This window comes from Delphinus delphis, chromosome 2, assembly GCF_949987515.2.
Source record: "Delphinus delphis chromosome 2, mDelDel1.2, whole genome shotgun sequence".
NCBI classification, from domain to species: domain Eukaryota; kingdom Metazoa; phylum Chordata; class Mammalia; order Artiodactyla; family Delphinidae; genus Delphinus; species Delphinus delphis.
The window spans coordinates 102,081,911-102,095,403 of NC_082684.1; positions in this window are offsets into that span (position 1 = coordinate 102,081,911).

Here is a 13,493-nt window from a genome sequence, read left to right on the forward strand (position 1 = left end):
TTTTCATTTCGAAATTCCAGAAAAAGACCTGAGGCGCAGGTCTTGTCTGAGATAATGAATATTTCTTAAAAGAGACTGAAAGAATCCATTGTTTCAATTTGCAAATGGTCCCATGAGTAGAAAGAACTCAGGAATGCCAGTTCCCTGCTCCCAAGATTATCCTGACGGGCTTGAAGGTATCTGGTTAACCTGCACTGCCTCGAGACACAGCCAGGTATCTGTGTGAGTGCCCTGTGTTAGGTGACTCACAGGGCAAAGGAAGTTGACACCATAATACCAAAAACTGAGCTGTGAGCAGTGGGGTACAGACTGGCTAAGAGCTGGGATGTGCAGTCAGACCCGAGTGAAGATCTTGGCTCTGTCTTTTACTTGCTTGGTGAGTTATTTAATCACCCTCAGCCTCTGTTTCCTCTTCTGAACAATGGGAAGAGTACTGTACTTCATAGACGCCATCAATGGTAAAATACGTTACTGATTGATGTACCACAACAAAAAACACACATGCACAAGAAACAATGACAGTTAAACTGACGTGATACTTTCTTAGCATTTAAATTTTTATTTCATGTTATTGAGAGATGTTTTAGATTTATTTAGACAGAGACTTTTTAGAAAATCATGTATCACTCTTCTGCATATATTTATTCTTCTCCTAAAAGTTGGTCACATTCAGTGTCCTCCTTCTGAATCACTTTCACCTCAGAGCTGTCAGTGTCCATGTTTTTCTTTACAGTATAATCACGTGGGCCATCAGCAGTGTAGAATTTGGAGCACTTCTTGCAAGAATGTCCTACTGTTGTCTTCAGGACATTCTGCAAGTCTTGATGCTGTACTTTCTTGTTCTTACCAGAAAGCATCAACAAAAGGCTTTTAGTCCAAGTTGTGTCTAGATAGAGAAAAATGACTGTGTCAATGTGACACGGACTGTGAAACACCACTGACTGGAAGATAAGTCTCGATTTCAGAAACGTGCATCCTGAAATCCATGAGATACTGTAGCAGCACTTTCCTCCCAGGGTTGCTGTGAGAAAAATTCAAATAGAACCCTGAGATAGTGCCTGGCACTTATTAAGCATTTAGTAAATAGTAGCTATTAGTAATGCTACGATAATACTTTGTGATGGCTCTGTATATGTAAATTATCAAATAATTTGATTAAGTTAATAAATTATACCCAGGCTATAATTATACAGTTATTTTAGGAATGTGTGTATGTTTGGTCTCAAATAAATGAAAAATTGAGACCAAAGTTGATACTAAATTATGTAGATAACTTAGGTGTACTAGATCCCAACCTGGAATAAAGATTCAGCTGGCTATGTTACTCATGGTTAATGAAGATCACCCCACCAGCAATGAATGCGTTATGCAACTTCATTACGACACAGTCATTGTTGCAGCCAGTTCAGCCATGGACTCAGATATATGATCCATGGACAAAGACTTTTATGTTTTTAAAATGTCGATGGAAACATCTCAGCACCACACACCTATTAAAATGGTGAAAAGCGAAAGCACTGACAACACCAAATGCTGGCGAGGACGTGGAGCAACAGGAACTCTCAGCCGCTGGTGGGAGTGCAGCACGGTACAGCCACCCTGGAAGACAGTGTGGCAGGTTCTTACTAATTGAAACATACTTTACCGTTTCTCGCCCTATGACCCAACAATCACACCTCTTGGTAGTTACCCAAAGGAACTGAAAATTATGTTCACACAAAAGCCTGTGCGTGGATATTTATAGTAGTTTTATACGTATTTGCCCAAACATGGAAGCAACCAAGGTGCCCTTGAGTAGACGAACCGATAAACTGTGGTACATCAGATGATGGAATGTTATTCTGTGCTAAAAAAAAAAAAAAAAGCTATCAAGTCATGAAAAGACTGGAGGAAACCTATTACTAAGTGAGTGAAGCCAATCTGAAAAGGTTACATACAGTGTCCCCCAGTATCTGCGGGAATAGGTTCCATGACGGCCCTTGGATACCGAAATCCACAGACGCTCAAGTCCCTTATATAAAATAAAGCAGTATTTGCGTATAACCTACACACGTCCTCCCATCTACTTTAAATCATCTCTAGATTACTTCTAATACCTAATACAATGTAAATGCTATGTAAATAGTTGCCAGGCGAGCAGTAAAGTCCAATTTTGATTGTTGGAACTTTCTGGAATGTCTTTTTCCTAATATTTTCCATCAGAGATTGGGCGAATCTGTGGATTTGGAGCCACAGATGCAGAGGGCTGACTGTACTGTATGGTTCCAATTATGTGACATTCTGCAAAAGGTAAAACTTTGGAGAGAGTAAAATAATCAGTGATTGCCAGAGTTCTGGGCAGGGGGCGAGGGGGAGGGAGGGATGAACAGGTAGAGCACAGAGGAATTTTAGGGCAGTGAAACCACCTGTATGATATTATATTAGTAAGATCAATGTTGTCATAAATTTGTTGAAAACCCATAGACTGTACACCACCAAGTGTGAATCATTCTGACCATAATTCAAAAAGATACATGCACCCTAATGTTCACTGCAGCACTATTTACAATAACCAGGACATGGAAGCAACCTAAATGTCCAACAACAGAGGGATGGATAAAGAAGATGTGGTACCTATATACAATGGAATATTAGCCATAAAAAGGAACAAACTTGGGTCATTTGTAAAGATGTGGGTGGATCTAGAGACTGTCATGCAGAGTGAAGTAAGTCAGAAAGAGAAAAACAAACATTGTATATGAGCACATATATGTGGAATCTAGAAAAATGGTACAGATGAACCTATTTGCAAAGCAGAAATAGAGACACAGATGTAGAGAATGAACAAACGTATGGACATCAAGGGGGAAAAGGGTGGGCGGGTGGGATGAACTGGGAAATTGGGATTGACATATATACACTGTTGATACTATGTATAAAATAGATAACTAATGAGAAACTACTGTATAGCACAGGGAACTCAGTGCTCTGTGGTGACCTAAATGGGAAGGAAATCCAAAAAAGAGGGGATATACGTATACGTAGAGCTGATTCACTTTTCTGTACAGTAGAAACTAACAGCATTGTAAAGCAGCTATACTCCAATTAAAAAAAAAAAAAAGAGTGAACCATGATGTAAACTATGAACTTTGAGTGACTACGCTGTGTCAATGTAGGTTCATCAGTTGTAACAAAGGTACCGCTTTGGTGCGTGATGTTGACAGCAGGGAGGTTGTGCTTGCATGGGCAGGGGGTATATGGGAACTCTGTACTTTCTGCTCAATTTTGCTGTGACTCTTAAAACTGTTCCCTGACAAAAGTCTACTAAAGAAAATAGTGGAAACATTTCTAGACTACAGGAGACTACAGAGACATAGCAACATGTGACCCTGGATTGGGCTCTAAGTCAGAATTCTTTTTTTCTATAAGGAACATTTTTTTTGGTAATTGGGGGAAAAATGAGTAGATAATTATTTCATCAGTGATAACTTCTTGATTTTAATAATTATAATGTGTTTATGTGAGAGAGAGAGTCCCTGTTCTTGGGAAATACACACTGAAGTAGTTCGCAGAAAGGGCTGCAATGTCTCCAGTTATTCTCAAATGGTTCAGAAAAGTAATGTGAAGATGTATATATATAGAGAAAGCGAGAACACAAGTGCCGTGACATGTTAACAATGGAGGTGAAAGGTAGGATAGCTCTTTCTACTATTTTAAAGCTCTACTATGAGCCTGAAATTATTTCAAAATAAAAGAGAATAGAAAATTGGGGAAATAAACCACTTCAAAGGAGGTAAAATGGATGCAAAGTGTATTAAACTCATTTTGGACCAATTCTAAATTCCCCCCCTCTCTGACTTTTCATTACTGATACGCACATTCGTAGAATTGGAATCATAGTGTTTGTTTCTTTCTTCCTGCCTTTTTGTTTCTGTAACCCAACGTTACTTCACATAAGCAATGCCTTGCGTTGGCAGAGTGTAACGACCGGGCACGCTCTAGGGGCCGTTTGGAGCCCACTGTGTGCCTGTGCCTCGTGGCTTAGCTGCCTTACTATTGTTAGGAATTTCAGTTATTTCTCAGCCATTTATTGATTCCTTAGTGCTTGACTCTATATATCTATCATTTATGTATCCATTATCTATCTATCCATCTATCTGGCTATTTTATACCTATCTATCCTCTATATCTATTATCCATCCATCATCTATCATCTATGTATCTATTATCTATCATCTATCTATCTACCTATCTATCTAGCTATTATCTATCACCATCTATATCTATTATCCATCCATCATCTATCATCTATGTATCTATTATCTATCATCTATCTATCTACCTATCTATCTAGCTATTATCTATCCCCATCTATATCTATTATCCATCCATCATCTATCATCTACGTATCTATTATCTATCTATCCATCTACCTGGCTATTATCTATTTATCTATCTATCATCTATATCTGTTATCCATCCGTCATCTATCTATCATCTATCTATCTACCTGTCTATCTATCCATCTATCTAGCTATTATCTATCATCATCTATATCTATTATCCATCCGTCACCTATCATCTATGTATCTATTATCATCTATCTATCCATCTACCTGGCTATTATCTATTTATATATCTATCATCTATATCTATTATCCATCCATCATCTATCTATCATCTATGTATCTATTATCTATCAATCTATCTATCCATCTACCTGGCTATTATCTATTTATCTATCTGTCATCTATATCTGTTATCCCTCCATCATCTATCTATCATCTATCTACCTGTCTATCCATCTATCTAGCTATTATCTACCTGTCATCTATATCTATTATCCATCCGTCATCTATCTATCATCTATGTATGTATTATCTATCTATCTATCTCAATACTAATACCATCATCAGTAATTGTGAGAAACCGATTCCCTGTGCACTTCTTGCTCTTGCACCTGCTCTCACTTTCTCACTGAATCTGTGAGTTCTGGCCCCTGGGCATCTCACAAAGCACCACTTAGAGGTCATCAGGTATCCTTGAGAAACACAAAGCCGAATCGCTGACTAGAATAGCTTCTGTCCACACAAAATCCCTTCATATTTTTTGGAGACAAGGCAAGGGGATAAGTCCAGTTGTCTGTGTGCAGCAACGTGAATGAATGAAAGACCTGGGTGAGCGTGTTCATGTCGAGGAGCAGACTGTACACCTATGGCTGCAGAGGAGCAAATACGTTCATTGCGTGTTTTCCTTTGCAAGGGGCACATGACATATTATAATTACCATACATGAGCAAAGTGTAAGGAGCAGCCGTAAAATGGGTTCTCACCTGTGAAACCTGCGTGTCCACCACTGAGCTCAAGGAGTAGCACGTGACAGATGTCTAAGCCCCATGCACCCCGGCCCGGACCTCCTTCCTCTCCCTCTCTCCCTACTTTTCTGACTCATGTGCTTATTATTCCTCCGCTACCTTTTTAATTTTACCACATGTGTATGTATCCCTTAACCATGCATGTTTTTAACTTTATGTAACCAAAATCATGCTTACGTATTCTTCTGAAACTTATTTTTTCTTATTCAAAGTTGTTTTTAAGATTCAACCGCGTTGATGTTAGTAGCCATTGTTCATTCGTTTTCACTGCTGTGTATTACTCCACTCCGGAGCACACACCACACTGTGTTTGTTCATTCTCTTGTCCATGGCTGTTTCCAGTTTGGAGCTATTAAATAAAATGCTGCCATCAGCATCTTTTTGCGAATCGGCTGTGTCCCTCTGCATCCCTGTGCAATTTGGGGGCTCATCTGCTACTGTGACCCAAAGAGCTTCCTTGCCCAATTCTTGAGGGTATAAAACACAAAGTCCAATCATAAACCTTAGGAAACCCAACTTTGTACTTTAGAGAAGTTGTTTAGAGACGTTATTTCAGTTCACTACTGATCTCACCAGAAAGTTCAACAATCTGGGGTCGAATCTGTGTGCTGACATTGTTAACAGGATAAGGGACAAGGCACTCATCACAGCGTGTGTTCAGCTAGTGACCAGCGAAACCACAACAACCGGGTCTCAGAGTGGGCAGCCTGCAGGCTCCTGCCGTCTGCGTGACCAGAGCTTATCTGGGGCGTTGAGGGCTTACCAGGGAAGTTACCTTTCTAGTTTGTATGTTATAATATCTATCAGTAGTGAGGGGCTCTTTTTTGCATAGATTAACACTTGGAGATTGAGTGAGCAAGCATTTTTGAGTCTGATCAACCTGGGTTCAAAGATTTAGCTCTGTGACCTTGGGACAGTTGCTTAACCTCTATGAATATCAGTCACCAGATCTGTAAAATGATAATAAGCAAAGATTTACATAAAGGGTTAAATGAAATATATACAGAAATAATTTTCCTCTCTTTAGGCACCCTTTATATAGGTATATGTGTAGATAAAGGCCCAGATAGTCACATGAATACAAATGTCCTATGGTTGTCCTATAGATTGTGTTGATTTAAATTAGACATTGGTGAGACCAGGATCTTCTCCAGGGAGGTCACGGGATGCCCGGCATCACGTCGGGGCATGAACACTGCCCATGGTCTGGAATGTTGTTGTTTTTTTTTTTTTTAATTTAAGCAGAGCTCGTCAGGTGTTGAGGGACAGACTGAACTGACCAAATGCTAATCTGTTTTTAATAGGGAACATAAATGCCACGGTGCTCCCAAGGGTCGACCAGTTCATTACATCCTTAGGTAACCAGATCATAGGTTGAAGGCTGCGAGGGCGGGGGGGGGGGGGGGTGTGTTTTGGGGTGGAGGAGGGAGCGGGGTACAGGCCAGATGCTGAGTGATAGGAGATTAGAAAGATGGCCTTGAGGCCAGTATCACTGAGTCATGACAGCCTGATACGTCCAAGGGGAGGAACCAGCCACATGAACAGGTCCCAAGATCCCACTGGAGTCTTGGACACACTTTGCTTTTTGCGTGTTGCTTGATAAAGCTCCTCATAGACCATTCCTTTCTGTTGCCAAAGGAGTTCTTGAGTATGTTTGTTTGTTGGTTGGTTTTTTAATTGTCAGTTGTAACTAGTCTAGTCTTTGTTTATTTGAATATGTATTTATCTTCGGCAGGACTTGCTTAGATTTTCTAGTCCCGTTCTTTCTGCTTTAGAACAAATAAAGATCTTCTTTTAAGTCAATATCTGCTTTAAACAACTTTATCTATTTTATGTTGACTTCCCACCCCCTGAGCTCTGGGCTGGGGGTGGAGGTGGGGGTCCCGTTCTCAGCACAGGATCCCGTTGCTCTGATCAGAACTTTAGAAATGGCCATGGCAACTCGGCAAACAGCTCCTCTCTTTGGGCACCGTGAGAGGGTGACTGGGGAAGTTCCCAATTAGGAATGTACCTGAAAAAGAGAAAAAAGTGAGGGTTTCAAAGATACCTTGTATTAACAATGTCTGGGACCTGTCACAGCGAGGATGCTACTGTCCTGTGGGTTGGCTCTCCCTCTGACCGAATTCTCCTGAGTTATGTCAACGGAGTGCCAAGGGGCTATACAGGGGCCAAAGCCGAATGGTTCTCACAATGAATATAGGGATAGTCAGTATTACTTTTCCATTCAAGGATCATGTAAGACAAATATAATTTGATGGACAAATATTCTGTTTAAATTAAAAGTTTAGAAACTCACGTGATGAAACAGAGACCATATGAGGATCTGTGCTTTCTCCTAAGCATCTCCTTGCTCATTTTCCCTCAATCCTGCAGGATGCTATGCTTAAACAGTGACATGAGGATGAGGAGACCCAGCCCCACCCTTGCTATCATCCCACAGTCTCTGTAACAGGGAATCTGACTTACAAGATTGAGAAACCCATGCTTAGGGAAGGGTACCATTATCAGTCTCATCCTTGTCTTATCCAGTCCCCAGGAACAGCGGGGAGGAACCCACATCTTGGTAGGTCAGGAAGGAATGCATGTTTCCACTTTCAGTTCTCTAGGGAAGCTGGAAATCTTAAACCAGGAATTGAGGTGGGCTCTGAACTGTCTGAGGGAGGGATGTTCCCAGGTTTCTGGGAGCTGGAAGACATTGGGACTCTGGACTTCAAGGAGCAGAGAAGGCCAGAGCACTGGGTGGTGGGAGGTGTGCACGTGGAGGTAAGGCCAGGTACGCGGTACCAACATGCCCCTGGTTTGTGCTTCATTTGTTTGGCTTGGTTTTCAGTTGATGACAAGTTGGTGTTCAGTGCAGGTGGCAGGTGACTTAGCAGCAGAGAGAAGGGCCGGTTTCTGGAGTACATGGGCCTGTAGTTAGAGATACTCTGAGTTCTGGTCCCATTCACAGGTGAGAAGAAGGCACAGAGTTGCCCTTTGTGAACAAGGAGAGCAGAACCTGCCCTAGAGCCAAGCCGGGACGGCAGCCAGGGTGTTGGCAGCAGGGCCCAGTAGAGCAGAAATCTAGCAGGGTTCCTAGAAGAGACAGGTGCTGACCAGGAGAGAAGTCTGGACTAAGGTGTGGCAGGGAGGTGGCCACCTGGGGTGGCAAGAGGCAACCAAGACAGATTCCTGGGAAATTCAAATTCCTCGAGGACCCCCAGAGATGCCTGGGCACGGGAAACCTGGTGAAAGACTAGACTTCTTGCTAATAAGGTGGGTATTTGTGTCGTACTCTGAGGCACCATAATGGAGGACTTAGGGATTTCTTCCCCTTCCTTCTAGCCATAAGGTACCCACCTTGCCCAGGATGCTAACATGGTACGCGTCTCTTGCCGTTTCTAACCTTTAATTGCCTAATAGATACAATAAGCAGAAAGAACTGGAAAGTTTCAAAGGTTTACCTCTAAATTACACATGAGATGGGCTTTCAGGTTTACCTCTCAAAGTCTATGACTGTGTTTAAAACAGGTAGATATTCAGAAGACCAAAACCTAACCCCTCAATAAGTGAGACTGAACGTTTGCCAAACAAATGTTCTTGAACAGAAACAGATTTCCCTCTCACAGTGTGACCTACAGGAAGGGAAGTCATTGTCACCTGTCTTTTATTTGTAGTAATTTGCATGCTAGTGATTGAACAGTCGCAGACCAGTTGGTTGGATAATGAATTTGGTCTAGACGTGTTGTATCAGAGTAACCAGAGTGGATGCCAACAGAATGTCGAATATCACTTGGAAAGGGAGGTTAATCATTAACCCCATTAATTCACTTGGTATTTTTAAGCAAAAATTACCTCTGTAAATGTATAACATGGGAAAAGACCTAATGCATAATAGTATTACCTACTAAAACACCCGGAGAATCTTGTTAGGCTGAAAAAGAAAATCGTTGTCCTTTGTGAGGTGGTTTCCAAAATGGATTAATACAAACAGGAAAGCAGTTATCTATCAAAATATGAATAATTTCACATAGGTTCTATTTCTTCACTAATAAAGCCAAATCAAAAATGCCTGAGCCTGTGGAATAGTAGTGTCAGAGTGATGTGAAAGTCAGAGAGTGGGGCACATAGGAGAGGAGTTGTTCTAATTCCTACTGGAAGTGGAGTTGCTGAAACCGTTCTCATGCACCTGGAGAAAAGGAAGGCTTACACTGCATACAGCGCTGAGCACTGGGTAGAATATCTCTTTTCATACTCATTTCCCTCTTGTTCTCTAAGGGTAACTGATGTAGCTTTTAATATGGATCAGAACTATGGTTACCATTGGGGGGAAAAGGGGGGTGGGATGAATTGGGAGATTGGGACTGACATACATACACTACTATGTGTAAAATAGATAACTAATGAGAACCTGCTGTATAGCACAGGGAACTCTACTCAGTGCTCTGTGGTGACCTAAATGGGAAGGAAATCCACAAACGAGGGGATATGTGTGTACGTATAGATGATTCACTTTGCTGTACGGCAGAAAAGCGCAACATTGTAAAGCAACTATACTTCAATAAAAATTAATTTAAAAAAAGAAAGAAAAAGAACTATAGCAGGAAATTAAAAATAAAAACCCAGCCAAGAGGAGTTAAAAAGATAGAGCTGCTGGGGTTCCCTATCGCTGGAAACGTGTAAGATGTTGCAGAGAGAAGCAACATTTCGTTCTGTGTATCCTGTCAAGACAGTCACATTGGGGAGGCACGGTGGGTTGTATGATCACTCATGTCTGATAAGTTACTCAACCACTCACTCCATAAATATTAGAATAATTCTTATGGGTCAGGATATGAGCTAGGTACCAAAGGAGAAAAAAAAAGAAAAATGAAGGCAGTAGCTCACAGCTTAATGAAGCAAAAAACATATAAAAAAATCAACCCCAGTACAGCGAGATATATGCTAAAGTAAAGGAAAAGGAGGGACATGGAGCCCCTCCATGAAAGAAGTCATGGAGTCACTGCTTGGAAGGGAGAAGCCAATCAACAAATGGTGACCGATGAGTGAGAAGGTCATGGGGGAGGGGCAAAGGAAGCATTATGTTGTGTGTAGGAAATGACAAGTACTGGACTTTACTGGAGCATAATTGTTGGTGGGGGGTGGAGAGTGAGTGTCAGAGGTCAAATGGATAGGTAGGTGGAGCGGATACACGAAGGTCCTTTCCAAAGGCTTAGCCCTTGGAGTAACTGGTGAGTGCTTCTTTTGGGGCTTGCTAAATCCCCTTCTGCATTCCTCCTTGTTAATTTTTTTCTCTTTCTTTAACGCTTACCCACTTTGCAGTGGCCGTCCATGGGTACGTCCCCTAGCCTTTTCATCCTTCTCTCGGAACAGCATCCCCGTGTTTTTGAGCGCTGCTTCTTTGTGGCTCCAGCCACAAGGTTTCATCAGGAGCTGCGTTCTTCTCACATGATCAGGTCTCCTATCCCAAGGTGGGACAGTCACGGTCACCTGCCTCCTGGGCACGGCTGGGCTAGAGGTAGGCATCCAAGCCACGGCCAGCCTCAGCTGCTCTCTGTTCGTGGGAGCCAGGGAGTTTCATCTCTACATTTCAGGAGCTATGTTCTGCACCGTGTGGAGGAAGGTGGTGTGTAGTGAGAAGGAATGACCCACAAAGAAGAGGAGAAGAGAAAAATGGGCACAGTGAGTCCTGGCAATGTTCGGATGCTTGTTCCCAGTTTCCCTGAGGTCTAACTGGATCCCTGTCTTCTGTGTTTTGCTCACTTTGTGTATTATCTGGGTGTATTTAGCATCTCATGAAAGGTCTCTCCTTTGAGCCAATATGACTTGGGGAGTTGCTGTGGTTTTGAATTCCTTTTTTTTCTTTTCCAATTTACCCCATCTTACCCTAGGCTATTGAACCTTACCTCTCTGATAACAGCAAAAATATCAACAAGTAAGTTATACCAACCACATGCCAGATAATGTTCTAAGCTTTCTATAAATATTAACTCGTTTAATTCCCACAAAATTCCTCTCAGGTGAATGCGCTCCATTGTCTCTGTTTCATGGATGACGAAACTGAGGCACAGAGCGTTTAACTCCCACAGCAGGTGAGTAGAGCTGCTGAGATCTGAACATGGGCTGTCTGGCTTTGGAGGTCAGAGCAGCTGAGAGTCTACCCTGCTAGGCTGTCTTTGCTTTACGTGGTAGATGAGGCCAGTCCAGATGCCACCAGCAAGTCAGCAAAAGGGCAAGGGCAAGCACGTGCTGCCCCAGTAAAACTGTGGAACTCAGACTGGGACTCGAACCCGGCCACAACCCAGACTGGGACTTGAACCCACAGTCTTTATTTTTGAATTTTATTTTATTTATTTTTTTATACAGCAGGTTCTTATTAGTTATCCATTTTATACCTATCAGTGTATATATGTCAATCCCAATCCCCCCAATTCATCACAGCACCACCACCTGCCCCCGCCACTTTCCCCCCTTGGTGTCCATACGTTTGTTCTCTACATCTGTGTCTCTATTTCTGCCCTGCAAACTGGTTCATCTGTACCATTTTTCTAGGTTCCACATATATGCGTTAATATATGATATTTGTTTTTATCTTTCTTACTTCACTCTGTATGACAGTCTCTAGATCCATCCATGTCTCTACAAATGATCCAATCTCGTTCCTTTTAATGGCTGAGTAATATTCCATTGTATATATGTACCCATCTTCTTTATCCATTCGTCTGTCGATGGGCATTTAGGTTGCTTCCATGACCTGGCTAATGTAAATAGTGCTGCAATGAACACTGGGGTGCATGTGTCTTTTTGAATTATGGTTTTCTCTGGGTATATGCCCAGTAGTGGGATTTCTGGGTCATATCGTAATTCTATTTTTAGTTTCTAAAGGAACCTCCATACTGTTCTCCACAGTGTTCATATCCATTTACATTCCCATCAGCAGTGCTAGAGGAACCCATGGCCTTTTAACAGAGATCACACACCCGGTCTCAGGACTTAATGAAGCTCAGGTTCTTGATGTCTCGTTGCAGAAAGAATTCAGTGAGAAGCAAAGTGGTAGGTAAGAAGTGGATTTATTTAGAGAGAAACACACTCCACAGGCAGCGTGTGGGCCACCTCAGAAGGCGAGAGGCCCCGAAATAGGGCGTGGTTAGTTTTTATGGGCTGGGTAATTTCGTAGGCTAATGAGGGGCAGGATTATTCCACCTATTTGGGGGAAGGGGCGGGGATTTACAGGAATTGGGCCACTGCCTACTTTTTGGTCTTTGAACTTGGCCTTGGAACTATCATGGCGCTAGTTGGTGTGTCACTTAGCTTATGTTAATGCATTACAATGAACGTATAATGAGGTTCAAGGTCCACTGGAAGTCAGATCTTCTGCCACCTTGGATCTCGTTGGTTCTAACCAGTTTTGGTCACGTTCTACGGCTATGTCGTTCTTTTAATGGTTGCCCCCTTCCCTCATGTTTCACCAGTACCTAAAGAAGTTCAGGCCTTAGGATGAGAGCAACTCCCAAGAGACAGACATCTCCAGGGAGGAAGACTATGCCTGTCCCATTGTGGTCTAGTCATTGTCTCCAAGCCCACTCAGTCATAGCCACATGCTTTCCCCTTGGGGCCGGGTGACTCTGGCCCATGCTAAGAGGAAGAGTTGCGCTCAGGCTAGCGGAGCAGAGTCTACGGTCCCACACTATGGCTGAGAGTAAACAACAAACTTCACATCAACATATCTTACATTAGCATTTGTTGTTGTTCCATCAACAACCAGAAAAAGCTTAGCCTGCGCTGCCACTGTGCTTTTTGTCAGTTCCTTCTTGAATTTCTAGTAGCATTTGCTGTATACATTTTCATGTCATGCTTCCTGGTCTCTTGCTATGTTAAAGTTAAAAGAAGATAACAATTCTTGTAATCATTATACGTTATACAGTGGGAGTCCTGTCTCTTATATCAAAGGGATACGAAGCAGAGGCAAGGTGATCTCTTCCCCCTACCTAGTGTTATCAGCACTGTGGCCTACACCCCGAGTCATTTCTGGGAATACCGTACCCAGAATCGTGTGCTACGGGCCCAGCGGTTCAGCGTTGATTAAAAAAAAAAAATGCAAATCTCAGCTTCGAAAGCAATAGCCTCCTTTGGAATTTAAAAGAGTTCTAGGTTGTTTAAA